The sequence below is a fragment of the Rhinolophus sinicus genome, unplaced genomic scaffold (genome assembly GCF_057876585.1).
Source record: "Rhinolophus sinicus isolate RSI-liver-muscle unplaced genomic scaffold, RSI-T2T HiC_scaffold_19, whole genome shotgun sequence".
Lineage (NCBI taxonomy): Eukaryota > Metazoa > Chordata > Mammalia > Chiroptera > Rhinolophidae > Rhinolophus > Rhinolophus sinicus.
Genome location: NW_028290710.1, coordinates 1496722 through 1513963, shown reverse-complemented (window position 1 = coordinate 1513963; position 17242 = coordinate 1496722).

The following is a 17242-nucleotide window of genomic DNA, read 5'->3' as shown; positions in this document are numbered from 1 at the left end:
GCAGGCAGAGCGAGAAGAGCGGTCCCATTCGCCATGAATGTCCGTCCCTCGTCTGGCGCGGCTTAGGCCCGGCCCGGGAGAGCGCGACGTCACCACATCGATCGGAGAACACAACGGGCAAAGAGGCCACGGGGGAAGGTAGCGCAGCGAGGACAACGATCAGAGGAGCCTGCTTCAGCCTCGCCGCACACCCCACTTCCCGCAGGGCTCGGCTGGCGGCGAGGGCCCCGCGAGGAGGCAGCGCCTGCCAGCCGCAGAACGGGGCACCTAGGCACCCGGACCGCGCCCGTGTGAATGCACGGCGAGGGGGGCGCGCGCGGCGAGACAACCCCGCAACGCCTGCCACCCCCCGCCACCCTCGGGTACCAGAGACCGGAGGGCTTCGTGTCGACCGCGGGTCCTCCGGGAACGCCTGGATTACGCGCGAGCCGGCGCGCAGGCCCAAGCGGGCGGCTCACGAACCAGAGACGGGAGGGCCCGGGCACCGGGCGGCGGGCGAGCGCCCCGCGGGGGGGCACCCCACGCGCTCGCGCCGAGGAGCCCGGCCCCCGTCGGGGACCGTTCGCCAGAGGACTGCGTGTCCACACCTCTCCGGTGGCACAAAATGTCGATCTCTGGCGAAAAAAATCACCGCGCCCGTCGGCGGCGCCTATCCACGGACCTCAGCGGCCTCCTCGGAACGGGTCTCGGGCCACCGGACCCCGGTCACCACCCCATCCCCGCTAGCGGGAGGAGCGGCTGGGCCACCTGGTCGACCCCCGAAGCAGGGGAGCCCCGAAGACAGGCGAGGAGGGCGAGGAGACGAGATACTCCCCACCGCAACGTTCGCAGGCGCGGGCAGGGGCCGCCACGAACCACCGCGCCTCCGAACTGGGACTCGGGGAGGGGGCGTGAGGGGAAACGTACCACCGAGGCGCCTCCGACGAACGGGCCTCCGACGGCCCACCCCCACCGGCCCGGCCGCCCGGCCGCCCGGTCTCTGGGGACGGGAAAACGGGGGAGGAAAAGTCGAGTCGGACCGACCGGGACCCGCGCGTGCCCCCCGTCCCGGTCCACCTCGCCCTCCACGTGCCTCCCCGCAGGGCCCGGCCCCGGTCCCCGCCGCCGGAACGGGACTCCGGAGAGTCGCGTCCGGCGACACCGTCCCCCGCGAGCACGCACGCGGGCCGGGGACTCCCTCCCCGGCCACACGCGCGGGCGGCGTACGGTCAACGTCTCCCGATCGGGACTTGGGTGAAAATTCCCGCGGAGGGGCGTCCGACGACAGGCCCGCGGGAAGGACCGCGGACGGGCCCGCGGGGCCCTGGCCGGGCCATCCCGCGCGGCCCCGGGTCGGCGGGCAGCCTCCGGAGCGGGACGCGGGGGAGAGAAAACAAAGTGCGATCGACACGGAAGGGCCGACGCCGGGCAGGCCCGGCCGCGGGCCGGGCGGGCGGGCCGGCGCGCGGGCGCGTCCCGCCCTCTCAGCGTTCCTCCGCGAGCGGAGGGGCACGGGCGAGCGCCGGTCGACGCGACCGGGCAGCCCGGGGGACGGGCGGCGGTCACTCCCTCAGAAACCTGCACCTCCAATCTCCGGCGAACGGGCGACGCGCCGTCTCCACGGCACCACCGGGACGATTCCGCCGGTGACGCCGGCCGCCCGCGACGCCTCCCCGGGCACAGCGGCCAGATCCCTCCCCTTGGCGCGGTCGCCGGAGCTCCGGAGGGAAGGGACGATATAAAAGCGGCCGCCAGGTGGCGCCCGACAACCGGAGCGAACGTCAGCGGGACGGATCCGGATCGCGAGCCGGCGAGGGCGCCCCGCCGCCGGCACGGTCGCCGGACCTCGTCCCGGCCCACCTCGGATGGCCTCTCCGGGCCCGGAGCGGGCCGGCTTCGGCCACCGAGCTCCCGGCCGCCACGACGCGACCCCGGCCGCTCAAGGGGGACCCGGGGCGGGCGGGGGAGGGGGGAATCTTGGGTTTGGTTTCGTTTTCTTCCTTTTGCGCGAGATCTTGATCGAAAGACAGCTCACGTGCGACGCCGTATTCGTCTCGGACACACGTGGTAGCCAGTCCACGGGGACCCACCTCCTGGAGTACCGTATTTTGCACTGTATAACGCCCCCCCCCCCCCCCGGTAGACCGCGCACCCACGTCTTTGGCCCAATCTTTCGAGGGGGGGGGGAGGACGTTTCCTTTTAATCCCCTCCCCCCCCCCCGTGTGTCTTTACGTTTCGGTACCCATCTTCTGCATCACAAGGGAATTCTAGCGTCCAGTCTTTGACGCGTTCCAGTATGAGAAATTTTACGTAACGAGTAATTACAGAACGCAAGAACAGGTGCGAGGTTCGAGACGTTTCACGTACCGGTCACACCCTCAAGGCCTTTTACGCACCCTTGAAGGCCAAGAACTCTTGGCCGCTGCCAGTTCCTCCCGAGTTCCACAAAACCGATGATCCCACGCCAGGGTATTGACTTATCGGTCATGCGGATATCGTGATCGACGTCTAGGATCACGCTTTTAACTCAGAAGCGTCAATAAAAGAATGAAAAAATACTCAACCACGTACGGAATCGGCCCGAGCCGCGTAGAACGCGCATCCTCATCTTCCCCTCAGACACTCGGGCCAAACGGTGCGCATTATACACGGCGATTTACGGCATCTGTTTCCTATCTGGAACTTCGGACCTCTCCCTCTTCTCTATGTCTCCCCCGCCCCCTTTTAATGTCTCAATGACAGTCCACGGTCAATACCATTCCATATCAGCTTCAGGTGTACCGCACAGCGGTTAGACATCTAGACAGTGCAGGAAGCGATCCCCCGGACCGGTACCCACCCGGCACCACGTACACGGTCACGACCACATCCTCGGTCGTGTTCCCTCTGCTCGACACGCCCGTGGCTATTTCTTTATCCCTTCCCCTTCGGCACCCTGCCCCCAACGCCGTCCCCGCACCATCGCCCCGACCACACGATCCGGTCCCCGTGTGACACCGTCCACGGTGATCGCCATAGGGTCGACTACATTCCTTACGCCGTACCTCACAGCCCCGTGACTACCGTGCCACGACCAATCTGTACTCATTCACCCCTTCCCCTTTTCACTCCCCCCAACGCCCCCCCCTTCCCGGATCTGTTTGACCGGGAATCGGGGTGGGGGGTGGGGTGGGGGGTGGAATACGTCGTCGTCGTCGTCGTCATCACCGTAAGTAATAATAAATCCCCCCACCCCGGCCGGGCGTCGGCAGGAACGGGAAACAGACCGCCCCCGCGCCACTCCGGGGCCGAGGCCCGGCGCCTCGGACGTGAGTGAAACCACGCCCGGGGCGCTCAGGCCTCCCGGCGCTCCCCCGAGCGGCTCCCGGGCTCCCGGGAAGACTCAGAAGAATCTGGGGGGGGCCGTCGACCGCAACACGGCAACCGGGCACGTATTCAGAGGACGACCGCGACCGCGGGAGCATCGTCTCCTTTTTCTTCCCCCTTTTCATTCCATCTTTTTCCAGCGGAGGGAGGGGAGGGTCTCTCCCAGACAGAAGAAGCCCACGAGCCAGACAGGTGACGTCTACACACACGCACGGTCCCCAGTGCTCGCGTCTGGCGGGGTAGTGCAGGATTGTGAAATGACGGTGCCGGCCGAAACCGATACCGAAGACAGGCCACGTTCCAATCGTCCCCGTGACGGGGGAGGGGGAGGGGAGGAGGGGGCGGGGGCGGGGCGGGGGGGGGGGCGGAGAGCCGCTCGCAACATTCAAACTGTGGGGGTCAAAACGTTACACACGCCTACACGGACCGTCACGATCTTTGGCGAGTCAGGACAATTCACCTTTCAACATTCTGACCCCCCCCCACCCCGTTTTCGGGATCGGTCACTTCTCCCCGAGCTCCTACGAGGGGGACGTTTCCACCACCGGCACTTCCCCGTGACGTTTCATCTCTCTCTCTCTCTCTCTCTCTCTCTCTCTCTCTCTCTCTCTCTCTCCCCTCTCTCTCTCTCTCTCCCTCCCTCCCTCCCTCCCTCCCTCCCTCCCTCCCTTCCTCCCCCTCCCCTCAACGACCCTGCACCCCAGTCGATCGGGTCGCAGTTTCAGCGGTCAGTCACAAGGTGGCAGTGTTGTCGCGCCCGTGCTCGGGAGTCTTCTAAGCCCGTGCCGGTTCGCTTCAAGACACAACCCCTTTCTAGTCTCCGTCTCCGGTCACCTCTTCAAAAGAAATACTCTCATTTGAGGATCCGTTTGGGCGCAGAGAGGAGTAGGAGACAACGCCGAACACACTAGAGTGTCTGTGTGACTGCACGTGTGTTTTTATCACGGTGGTAAAAACAGACAATTGATCGTTTTCACAGTTTATGAGCATGCAGTTCACTGACGTGAAATCTGATCCCCTCCTCGTGGACAAAAAAGGAGGCACATCCTAAACCTGACTGGTCTGGAAGGGGCCAGCCCTGCAGGCGGCAGGGTATCGACACCAAAAGTAAACACATAGAAATTACTGCCGTGTTTCTCCAGAATGAGATCTAGCCATACCATCAGCTCTCGTGCGTCTTTTGGGGCAAAAATTAATATAAGACCCTGTCTTTTTAATAGAATAGAACGTCATACCGGATTTTCTGTGAGACTGGGTCTTACGTTCATCTTGACTGCAAAATACTCATTCGAGCTGATTGTCCAGCTAGGTCTTATTTCGGGGAAGCGTGGTAACTGAAAGTGGGTCGTAGGCAGCGGTCACATCTCTGGCCCGTACTTTTTCGGACAAAGGTCAATGTTTACCTGCAGGGAGACCCTCTGTCGTCTCTTGGCATTGAAGATGACAGACCCTCGGAATTTCAGAGTCATTCCTCTCTCTGTACCCCTCGGGGCAAGACCTGCCGCACCGGAGCCCGAGACCACAGAAATCCTCACCCTCCTCTCGCGGGCCGAATACCGTCTCCGTGCTGTAAACATTCATGATTCACTATCTCGCGTCCACCGGTGTAAAAGAAAGAAGTATGTGTCCTCCATTTTACTTTTATCCGATCCCACAGATCTCTCCACTCTTCTCTCTCCAACCCCATTCGACTACCACCGAGGGAACTCACGTGATCCTCCTTACGTCTCTTCCTCTGATTCCGATGTACAAGGTGTGATCGGACGATACGGTGAATGGGTAAATATAAGGAAATTAGGACACCGAAAGATTCATCGCCATCATCTCCCCTCAAAATACTCCCACTCGCCTCAAACACACTTATCCCATTGTCATCGCCACTCTCTATGAGGCAGTTCTGGAAGTCCTCTCTCACGGGTGCCTTTAGTGGCCGTGTTGTGGCTGCCTCGATATCCTGAATCGTTTTGACTTCGGGGGAAAGCCAGAACTCGTACGGTCCCAGAGCCGGCGAATAGGGCGGAGGAGGACACACCGTCGTGTGTTCCTGCGACGGGAATCGCCGTAGGCCAGAAGCGATGTGTGACGCGGGGCGTTGTCACGACGGAGGACGATTCACGGCCTGCTGTAAAACACGCCTTCAGTCAACCGTAGCTCACACACGACTGACCGCACAGAGCGAGTGGAAACTCGTCACGCACCGTTACTACCACCTCTCCCCAACAATCAGACCCGAGCGGTAAATAAGCCCCGGCATGATTTTTCATGAGACGGCCCCCGAAAATGAGCCCCGAAGCATATTTTGCAGGAAAAAATCCACACGAGACCCGGTCTTATTTTTGGAGAAACACGGTAAGGTTCGATGTGCCGCTTCCTACGTCGAAGATACCTGCCTTTGTCTTGAAGGGCACGACGCAACAGCGTTCACCGTACTTTGTGATCACAACGGAGAAGCTCCGTGTCGCTCATCGCTTCTGCTATGGCGATCTCTGTCGGATAAAAATATTATGGCGTGTCCTTAGCCACCTTACTCACCGGATCTGGCACCGTGTGACGTTTGCCCCTTCCCCCGAGTCAAAATGACCGTGAAAAGGCAGCATTTTTAAGTGATGCGGGACATCGAGGCGGCCACGACGGCACACGGCTGTGTGAAAGAAAACCAGACATCGATGTGTGTGAGTCATCCACGGTATGTCTAACTTCCGTGAGAAAAGTAAATTCTCACGGCCTGCGAGTACTCAAACAACCCGAACGGGGGAGAAAATAAACACACATCGCGTGGGATTCTGTGTCAGTACCACGTTTGCTACCGGTTTTAGCGAGACGGTTTTACATTCTACGTTTACGGAGGGAAGGGGACACAGCCAACGACTCTCTGCAGGTTGACGGCACTCGGGGTGCTCGGGAGAACTGCACAAGGTCCCTCCTATTTAGGAGTTAAACGGCCCGTCGGGGACCCCTCTTTCTAACCTTTTAGAAATACTTGGCCCCCGGGTCCGAGGGGTGGGGCTGGGGGGAGGGGCCGGTCCCCGTATCTCCTGAGTGCCTGCCGAAACTCTCCTAAGTTAATAATGGAGAGAAAAGAGAATTTAGGTCAGAATCTAAACTCACAGGCAGCCGTTAGAGGCAGGGCTTACGGGTCTCCTGACAAAACTTTTCCAGAGTCCTTTCTAAAGGACGATCGACTCGTGTGACTTTTCCTCTGTGGTACGGGCCATTGGCAAGAAACGGGCCGAGTACGAGCCCAGATCTAGGGGCTCCGTTCGTCTTCACAACCAAACAGGTTTTAGAGGCAATAAGTCCAGAGCGAACAGCTGAGAAAGGGTAAGCGGCCCTTGTATTCATCGGGAAATCAGCAGGCTTCCCTGCCGCATCGCAGGTCACCTGTGGTTCTTCCCCTGTGATGATGACGGTCTTCTTGAGAGCTGTGGGAAAACTCGGGCCCCGTTACTCGATGACAGCCATTTGCAGGGAAGGAGTTGGTCCCCCCGCTCCCTTTGGAGTAGGGGACAATCTCTCTTCCGCCTGCCCTTGTAGTCTGCACAGGGAGCACAGCTATTTTGGAAGATTAGCGTACTCCTCACTCCGGTGAATCTGGGCTTCTATGTCCAAAGCGGGCTCCTTTGCCTGGCGTGCCTCTTTTGGGGATGCCGGGGTAGCCCTGAGGTCGTCTCGGCCTTAGCCCGTGTATAACTGCAGCCAAAAAGTCTGGCCTGTCTCTGGCCTCGTCTCCAGCCTTTCTGCTCCTTTTTTCCCTCCTTTTCCCTGTCTCACTTGTGAAAGACATGGTAACAAATTTCCCGGCCTTCCTTAGCATAGAAGCCTTCTCGTCAGGGATGCGACAGGAAGTCGATGACTCCAACGCTCTGTGAGGTCAAGGAAAATATCGGGCTAAACTTAATGAATTTACTTTAAACTTATCTCGGTTTTTAGTGAAAATAGTAAAATTCTTCTTTACACGGGTTCATATCTGACCTGAGAAGGGTACAGGAACTCCAGCAGTACCAAAATACAGAGGTTTATGTAATTATTATATGTAAGTATGTAAACGTTACACTCAGTTCTTACTAGTGTGGAGATTTGGTTTTCTCTAGTAACCGAGGACCCCATGATGAGGATGGTATAAAATAGAGAATATTCTGATGGCACCTAAAGCCTTTGCTTTCCAGGCAGAGTTTCTCTCTCTCTCTCTCTCTCTCTCTCTCTCTCTCTCTCTCTCTCTCTCTCTCTCTCTCTGTAATTTCAGTAACAAATAACACGTTTCCTCCAAAATAAGACCTATTCCGAAAATAAGCCCCAGGTAAGATCTCAGCCAGACGGAAGCGTTTAGTACGTCCTGACGATGTTCCCGAAGAAGATGACACGACCGTAGCTGAACAAATGTAGACTACTGCTGTACATGGAAAAATAAGACATCCCTTGAAAACAAGTCCCAATGGAGCAAAAATTGACCTAAGACCCAGTCTTCTTTTGGGGGAAACACGGTAGTTCCAAAAACTTTGTCCTACGTCGCAGAGAGAGAACAGTCGACTCTAATGTTGCACTCCCTTTCTTCTGATACTAAAATTTATGTACTGAATTGCAGTTAGCTGAACTACATGTGATCTGTTTTCAAGATTTTTCTTCTGAAACCTTTTATAACTTTTCCAGTCCCTCTCAGTGTGTCTTCTTACCAAATGTAGGACAAACTAGTCTGTCGTCCCCCCCCCGATTTCTTTAAAAATGTATTTTTATCTCTTATACCTCCTTTGAGAACATATTACTTTATGTAACTTTAAAAATATTAATTAGAATCTGTAACCTGTAGAACCCGAGTTTTTACTGATAACTAATAAATAAACGATTAGCATTTCTACTGGAATATCTAGGAACGTACTTTGTAACTCAGAAGTGTAGGCTCTGCTGGAAATATATTTACAAGTGTTTTGCCATCGTATTTTTAATAAAGTACAAAACACATTTATTAACATACCTTAATTTAGGTTTTAGCTTTCCCATAATAAGGAGATAAAAGTAGATGAACGCAGACTTATCTTATAATTAATATTTTAGTATTTTGTTAGTTTGAAATATCTGCATATTTAATACTTTTTATCATGTAACTTACCTTAGTTCAACTCTAAGGCTTCCAGTTACCAAAAGAATTCAGGAAAGCACGTTTAAGCATGCACTCTGTCTCACACACACACACACACACACACACACACACACACAAGGTAGGCTGATCAAGTTCACGAACTCATCCTAGAAAAAGTGCTACATACCTCATTGCTGAATATCATTATGGTCACCTTTGAAGTACTCCCGTTGGGAAGCTATGCACTAATGCCAGCACCTAGTCCACTCTTCAAAGCAATTTTGGAACTCTTTTTCTGGAATAGTCATCAGAGCTGTCATCGTTATTACTCTTGATGTCCTGAATGTCATCAAAATGTCTTCCTTTCAATATTTCCTTTATCTTTGGCTAAAGAAAGAAGTCGTTGGGGAACCAGATCAGGTGAGTAGGGAGGGAGTTCCGATACAGTTATTTGTTTACTGGCCGAAAACTCCCTCACAGACATTGCCCTGTGAGCTGGTGCTCTGTCGTGAGGCAAGAGTCACGAACTGTTGGTGACAAGTTTCAGGTCATGTCACTTTTTCATGCAGGCTTTTCAGCACTTCCAAATAGTAAACTCGGTGAACGGTTTGTCAAGTTGGTACAAATTCATAATGAACAATCCCTCTGACATCAAAAAAAAAGGTCAGCAACATCGTTGCGACAGCTTCACACACTTTATTGTCCTGCTTTGTGGGTGCGTGCGTGCGTGCGTGCGTGCGTGCTTAATCATTATTACTAAAAAATTTCATTAACAACCTTTTATTTTGCTTGTGTTTCTTCATTATTTTTAACAACTCCAGGAGATTTTAGAGTCTATTATTACCTAAGTCAATTTTTGTAAACCGTGGTATAACAAAACATATTATATTTAACGATAGTGGTAGCGACTTCAAAAGACATGTCTATTTAACCAAAAGTTGATCTAGCCTCGGTTTCAACTATTTTCTTAGATCATGTGATCCGGAAAAGTACTTGGGTCAGTTTTTGTTCTTTATTTTTAATTTATATAAGCGCTTAATCTTTTTTCTTTAAGCCAACCAAATATTACAATCTTCTAATACCAGCCGGAGGCCAGAACGTTATGTTGTACATAAAACATAGAAAAACATAGATATCAGAGATCATATACATAAACAGTATTAATAATGACTATAGAGAGAAGACTTAAGATTTTTTATTTGCCCATGACAGTTTGAAGGAAGCTGGAAAACGCAAGGAGTGTTCGGCTTGTGAGATTAGCCACTAGATTTCAAAAGTGCCCTTTTTCTTTCTTTCTTTCTTTCTTTCTTTCTTTCTTTCTTTCTTTCTTTCTTTCTTTCTTTTTTTTTTTTTTTTTTTTTTTTTTTTTTTTTTTTTTCCGGGTAACTCAGCCTCAGGCAGTAGCGGCGGTGTTTGTATTTCTTGCTCTCCGTAAGACCCTGAAAGTTACCGACAGAAAAATCTTTAAAAAGTTTTATTTTCAAACACAGAGTTGGTGTCTAGTTATAAGTGGACTAGGAGATGGGTGAATTCCCCTTTTCTATGAACCATCGGTGTAGATATTTTTTTATTTTTCATTATAGGCTGACCGACCGATTGCCTGATATATGGCCCAGAGGGCTCTGAGGAGAGCGTGCAGACATAGAGCCCCCTATCGGTTTGGTGTTTAAGGTATAAACAGAAAAGTGAAGGGGAGGAAGGAGAAAAAAAAGGGGGGGGGAGGGGAACGGACAGACCGGAGGTGAACAAAACGGAACAAAGAAGTCACCAACAAACCGGAACCAAAAGCAGACGAGAACTCACAGAACCAAATCCTCCTGAAACGGGGATCTGGGGGTCAAAACCCGGTCTCTGAACAACCCAGCACCAAAAATTGGCCTCGGAGTTACCCGAATTGGCACGAAGCACAGAAGGCTTACGCGTAAGCCCCCAAACCCAGTGACAGCGAGAGGCTCCGACGGCAGAGATAAGGGAATTCCAGTGCACTTCCTCGGTTTGACAGATTCCACGATTCACCGACACACGGTTTCCAAGTCCCGTCAGTTGCTTTTATTCCTCACCGACTGAGGCAGTCATAGGCAGCCTGCCAGGGAGGGGGAGAGCCGGGAGGGTCCCTGGGACGAAGGAGATCTCGGCAGTTACTGGGACGTCTCTGTAATCCCCTCCCTGGGCTTGGCCAGCCATAAGCATCAGGGATCACTGATGCATTCCGGCACTCTACCTCCGCTACCCCACACGGAGGCAAGGAGCAAGGGAGTGAGACTCTCCAACTCAGATCAGTCCAGTTCGATCCACGTCCCCGCCGTGGTCTCCAGAGTTCGTTACCAGACTCGGGGATGGTGGTGCTCGTTGCCCGGGCCCCAAAAACTTGAGTGACGAGGAGGGTCAGTGAGGAGAAGAGTGTATTTTATTCTAGGTGCCGGCAGCCGGGGAAGATGGCAGACTGACGTCCGTGGGGGGAAAAAAAGGCATCTTCCCTGAACTGAGAATAATCGAGAGGCTTCGCAGGCAGGCAGGCAGGCAGGCAGGCAGGCAGGCAGGCAGGCAGGCAGGCGGGGGGAAAGAACCGAGAAAGATGACAGCTGGTCATCGCAAGTTTCAGGGCTGACGGTTGACAAATCACCTCCTGCGGTCCGGTCTGCTTCATAAGGTTATCTCGAACTCGGCGGCCACGGCTGGAGTGTGTCATACGTCATCAGGAAAAGCTGCAAGGGTGTTGCAGCCATGGATCCCGGTCTCTGGGCGCCTGAGAATTCAGCGGGTTTTTTTCTTTTTCTTTTTCTTTTTTTTTCCAGATTAGTGCTCTTCTGATCAATCAGATCCACAAGGTATGTATAGTCTCAAGGAAGGGAAACGAGCAGAATCATGAAATCGAGCAGTAAAGGGGAAACACAAAGAGAAGATAGATGAATAGCAAGCTATGAGGTGACCGAACTAAGTCTGACTCATTAATTTCCCGACTTTCACCCTCACGGCATGTGTATAGTCTATCACGTGCTCTGCACCCGATGGCTAGTTTCCATCCCTCGACCTAAAGTCGACCCCTTTACGTATTCGGCTCTCTCCCCATCCCAGTACCCTCTGTCACCACCATTCTGTGGTCTGTATCGATGAACGTGTGTTTTGTTCATTTTGCCACCTCGGTTTTTGCTTTCTCTCCTAATCCCAGATGGGAGTGAGAGCAGATCATGTCTGTCCTTTTCAACCTTCCAACTTGACTTAGCTTGGTGGTCTAGGGACGGGACGAAAGGGCCAGTTGCACGTAATCATTCTCCGAGGTTTACAGCACAGCTCCTAAGTCGCAGAGGCTGGAGATCCCGGCTAAAACGTATTTAGAAATAAATGAATACTATACTGAACCAATCGGGAAAGGAACGATTTTGAAAGAAACCGCGTGAGAGGAAACTGACCTTGACAACACCGACTGGACGTTTATGACGGGACACTCCAATGCAACTCTGGGCCTTTTCCGGTAGAGATGCTGGCAAGAATAAGTCAGTCACTCCTATTAAAATAACTATGGATTATAGTTTGCCTCTGCGTAATATTTGACACTATCCTTTAAGGCCTAACGGGCTAGCTGGAATTAGCCCATCACACAAGATTACATAATGGGGGGGGGGGGGGCGCGGGCTGGTTCATGCCACGCATGAGCCCCTGTAATTCTCCTAACCTTCCGGTAAAGAAACCCAATGGGAAAGGATGGAGATTTGCACAGGATATCGGAGCTATAAACAAAGAGATCCTGTAGTTCCAAACCCACATACCCCATTATCAGATATTCCCGCGTGTACTGCCGAGATATTTTCCGGTGATAGATAGACGCGGTGCCTTTTTTCAGCATTCCTGTAAAACACAGGACAGGAAATACCTCTTTGCCTTTCTACCTGGGAAGATCAGAGTTTACGTGGACAGTCGTGCCCCGGGGTAGACAGAGAGTCCCACCTGCTTCTCTCAGATGCTAAACGCCGATTTGAACGAATGCAAAATGTCCCAGAAATGATACTCTCAGCCAATATACGGATAACTTACTCTTACGCTCTAGGACACATTGGACCCCCTACCATAAGAGGACGCGATTTACCGATCGCAATAGCTAGCCATTAAGGGACACAGGGTGTCAAAGGACAAGCTTCGATTTTGTTTACCCAAAGGAAAATACCTTGCCATCTAATATCTAAAGATGGGCTACGAATTAACCCTAAATAATAATCTTTCCTCTTCTAAAAGCAAACAGACAAAAAACAGCCGAGAGGATTCCCCGGGTCTGACTGGATACTATCACGACGGGGTTCCGAATTTTTCATTCATGGCCCAGCCTCTGTTTGTCTCCTTAAAATGAGATCGGCCCGATCCCATTCAACGGAACCCTGAAGGGAAACGAGCCGAGCCGAAGACACTCTAGAGGAAGTATTATCTAAAGCTCCCACCCTGGGACACCTTCGCTATAAACTCTCTTCCTAGTCGTGCATGAAAACACAGGAAATTCGGATAAAGGAGTTTATCCGAAGGCCACCCTCTCCACGGTACAGATGTGTGTGAGTCACGATCTGTACGGTTGTCTCACTAGGTGGAGACATCCCCTTGCAGGAGAGCAACAGCCTCGATGGTGGGTAAGTCACGACTGGAAAGAAATGATCCCGAACTAGGGGCATTCCCTGTGAGTTACATAGTCTCTGAGGCAAAGGATGCACTCGATCGGGAACATCCGGCCTACCCTGCAGCATTTTCGTCGTGGCTTATCACCCCGGTCCTCTGGATTTGTAGAACGTACAAACGGTACAGTTAAAACTCCACTGGGTAAATTTTGAGAAGCTTTTCGTCTCCCTTGGCTGAAAACTCTCCTTACGGTGTTTCTCAACCTGAGAGCTACTCCTTTTGGTAAACGTAGACTTTCTCCTCAGTAGTCAGCGTTCACCCCGTGTGACCGGACGTGTGAAACAATCTTACCGAAAGGAGACATTTTGCGTTATTATCAAGGACTTATCAAGCAGCTTAAATAAACCGATAAGTCTGCAACCGATTCGCTTCAGCGTGCTCCCGGGACACGAAGACTTCCAAGACCACGACTCACAGCCGGGAGACGTCGTCCACCACTGGATATGACATCAGCTAAAGACCCTCCAACCTCGTTGACAGGGACTTATTCGTTATCACTAATCGATCCAGGTGCAGTGAACTTAAAGGCGTTAACGCAAGGATTCACATCGCTCATGAAAAAGAGTTGCCCACCTGTGGCTGGACATCTGCTCCTGTCTGACACTCGCCTCCACCGACGGCCAACCTCAAAGGCTCCCGGAGGACAGGACGAAAAGCTGCTGACGTCAGGGGTAGACAGCTATCCCGAGACCTCAAGAAGGCCAGACCTACGAATTGACGTGGGACTTAAAATAACCATTCGTTTGATTGTCTTTACCTGCCCGCTAATATTATCAGTCACAATGATAGTTATACTTGTTCTTTAGGCTTTTCTCAAACCCTGTACTCATATACCCCAACTGTTAATCATTGAAGGTGCACAGAATAACTTTGGTATTTTCTTTCTTTTCCGGTAAAATATTTGTTTAAATTTTATTTATTTATTTATTTATTTATTTATTTATTTATTTATTTATTTTTATTTTTTTACATTGGGGAAGGGGGACAGGACTTTATTGGGGAACAGGGTGAATTGCCGGGGCTTTTTCCCAGTCAAGTTGTTGTCCTTCCGATCGTAGTCGTGGAAGGCGCAGCTCACCTCCAGGTCCGGTTGCCGCTGTCAGTTGCAGGGGGCGCAGCCCAGCATCCCTTGCGGGAATCCAACCGGCCACCTCGTGGTCGAGAGCCCACCGGCCCATGCGGGAATCGAACCGGCAGCCTTCGGCATCAGGAGCACGGAGTTCCAACGGCCTGAGCCACCGGGCCGGCTCTGTATTTTCGATAATACTATTTACGCTTTCTCTTTGGAAACTTAGAAGGCATGCCAGCATAGAAGGAAGAAAAGGCGTGTGTATGTGGTTTTGAGAGAAGTTAAAAGGGAGTCGTTTGTTCTGATACTGTTGATCATTTCTGAATGCGAAAAAGGACACAAACTGAGAAAGACAAGTGAAGTCGTAGAAGGTTAGTAGAAAAGAAATACCGATAAAGGAATTTTACGTATAAATGCTAGAACACAATGACGCTTACCCCTCACCTCGACAAAGACTACTGACTATATTAATTCAGAGAAGCTTAAGCGGCTATTAAAATAATGGCCCTCTGTAACGGGGCTGCCGAGTGAGACACAGGAAATTGACTCATGAAACTCTTACCGTCCTCCTGGCCTCTAGACATTTTTAGATGGTGATTGTGATTCATACCATTGTGTTCTTAACAGCCTCGGCCCCAAATAAAAATTAAACTCAGTTCCCGATTGCACAACTAGCAGGAATTAGATGCTTCCCATGGGAAGTAGATGGGATATTCAGATCACAAGAACAACACCACCGGTGCACGGGAACCCATCTCACGGTCAGATTGTGAGAACTACAGCGATACATACACGGTGTGCCCTCAAACTATAAGTAAACGTTACACTGGCTGCAAAATACAGAAAACCGAGACAGACGGCAACGTTTGAATCACGATAGCTTATAGGTTAGAAACGATTCAGTGTGTTTTTTACTCAGTGAAGGCTCATGAGACCTACCTGCCTTCCGCTTACTCACCTTTCCTTTGGGGAAAACAACAACAACAACAACAACAAAAATTGGCCTGGACTGCCATCCAAGGTTACGGTCCGGCCCCATCCGCAATGGTCCACCATTACAGCAAGACAAAGGGAAACACTAAGAATTCCTAGGAGTGAGCCTTCCTAGTCCCGGGAGACCACATCATCGGTGCATCCTTCGGATCGACTTACGGCCCAAAGGGGGAAATGCGGACAAAGAAGGGGGCCACTTACTAAACCTGTCAAGCTCAGGAGAGGCCGGCGTGGCAGGCCCCACAAACTTAGAGACCGAACGTAACCGCACAGGAGGGTCTGAACATAAAAATTCCCGAATGAAAGCAAGTCACGGTGGGCAGTCACATCCTAGGCCTGTAGCTTCCTTGACAGACAAAGGTCACCCTTTGCCTTCAGTGAGCCCGTCTGTTATCTTTTGGCATCTAAGATAACATACCCTCGGAATGTCTGAGCGATCCTGTTTTCCAGACACCTCAGGGCACAGCCCACTGCACCGGTGCCCAAGACAACAGAACCCCCTCATCTTCGTCTTGTTCCCTGGATACCATCCTTACGTGCTGTAAACGTGAATTATTATCTACCCCGTTACCCACCCGTGCAAAAGAAGTAAGCGTCCCTCCGTTTTACTTCTTAATCCAGTCCCAGAGGTGTCCCCACTTGCTTTCTCCTGCCCCCTGACTCTGCCACCAACGGCTTTCGTGTACCAGGCCTTCTGCCTCCTCCGTGTATCCCAATTATATAAAATAAGCTGCAAAACTGCCCTTTTCTGGAGTATTTTCTCCAGCCCTTGAGACCGCTTCCTGGCAATGGTTGTCTGTCAGTGTGACTCAGATACACTCATTAACATTCTCCAAGGAGTCTGGAGGTTTGGATGTTTCTTAGGTGGACACCTAGGAACGCCAAACACCTCTCAAGAATGAGAGGTGGGATGTGAAGATCTGCAGCCTGGAGCAAAGCCTCCCGGTCCCGGGGATCACAGTCAAACACCAAAGGGAAGAGTAGGAGGCTGCGGAACAGGAAAGAGGTGAGGTGAGGCTCGGCTCGGGGCTGCTGTCAGGGAGCCCACGGGGTCTGTCACGCACACATCTGCTGGCTCTCCCTGGTTTCACGGGTGCTAGTCTGCGGCACCACAGAGGACAAAGGCATGTGGCCTCCGGTCACCAGACACGGTGCAAAGACCCGGTCAGAAGGAGCACGCGTGCTCCGGGGGCCACCTCCCACTCCTTGCGCAGGGCATGCTTGGGTGACAAGCCTCCATGCTGAGGCGGGGACAGAAAGCACACTCGGGCATACCCGCACAGGTGGCTCAGATCTTTAAAGAGAACGGCATCGTCACCCTTTCGTCTCTCCTTCTCACGTGAGTCAGCTGTCCAACGGGATGGACACGTGGGACCAGGACTGCCGTTGTCCAGATGCCCGGAGGCCACATTTTACCATCCTTCAGGAGAACGGTCGCGCCTTTGGCGAGCTCCCAAATTTCACATACGTCTACGGATTTCTGCACACACAGGGAGCCAGATGTGTTCTGTCTGCCTGCGGTGGGGAAGCACAATCACAACATCAGAGTTTCCAGTTCTGGCCATCTGGGGCTGCACCCTGACCCCACACTCATCCCCCCCCCCCCCCCCCGCCCCAGCCAGCAAAATGCTGTCCAAGCTCTCAGGAACGCAGACGCAAGGGGTGCTGCGAAGGGAAAGACAGCAACCAACCGGTGGGAAAGGTCATCCTGCCCCCTCTCTCTTCCCAGGCAGGCGGGTGTCCCAACGAGCTGTGGAAGGCCGGTCACCACACGGGGTCACTTAGACAGCCCTGTTTACCCAATCCATTCTGGCCAGTCCCCGCTGCTGCCCCTCCCGCTGTATTATCGGACGTGCCCACCTTGACTGAGACTTCCCAGCAGCCCCATTCTCCCCCACACCGTCTCCACCAGGGCTGCTCACACTTGCTTATCCCCTGTGACCTTACGAAGTCCCAGGGGGCTGGGAAGTAAATTCTGCCCCTCCCTCACCCTTGTCACCTCCACACACCACCCATCCTCTCCTAGGCAGAATCTCTCCCGGATTCCCGCTTGAGGAGGTGGAGGACTTTGCCTCCACGTGGACCATCGGCCCCACTCCCA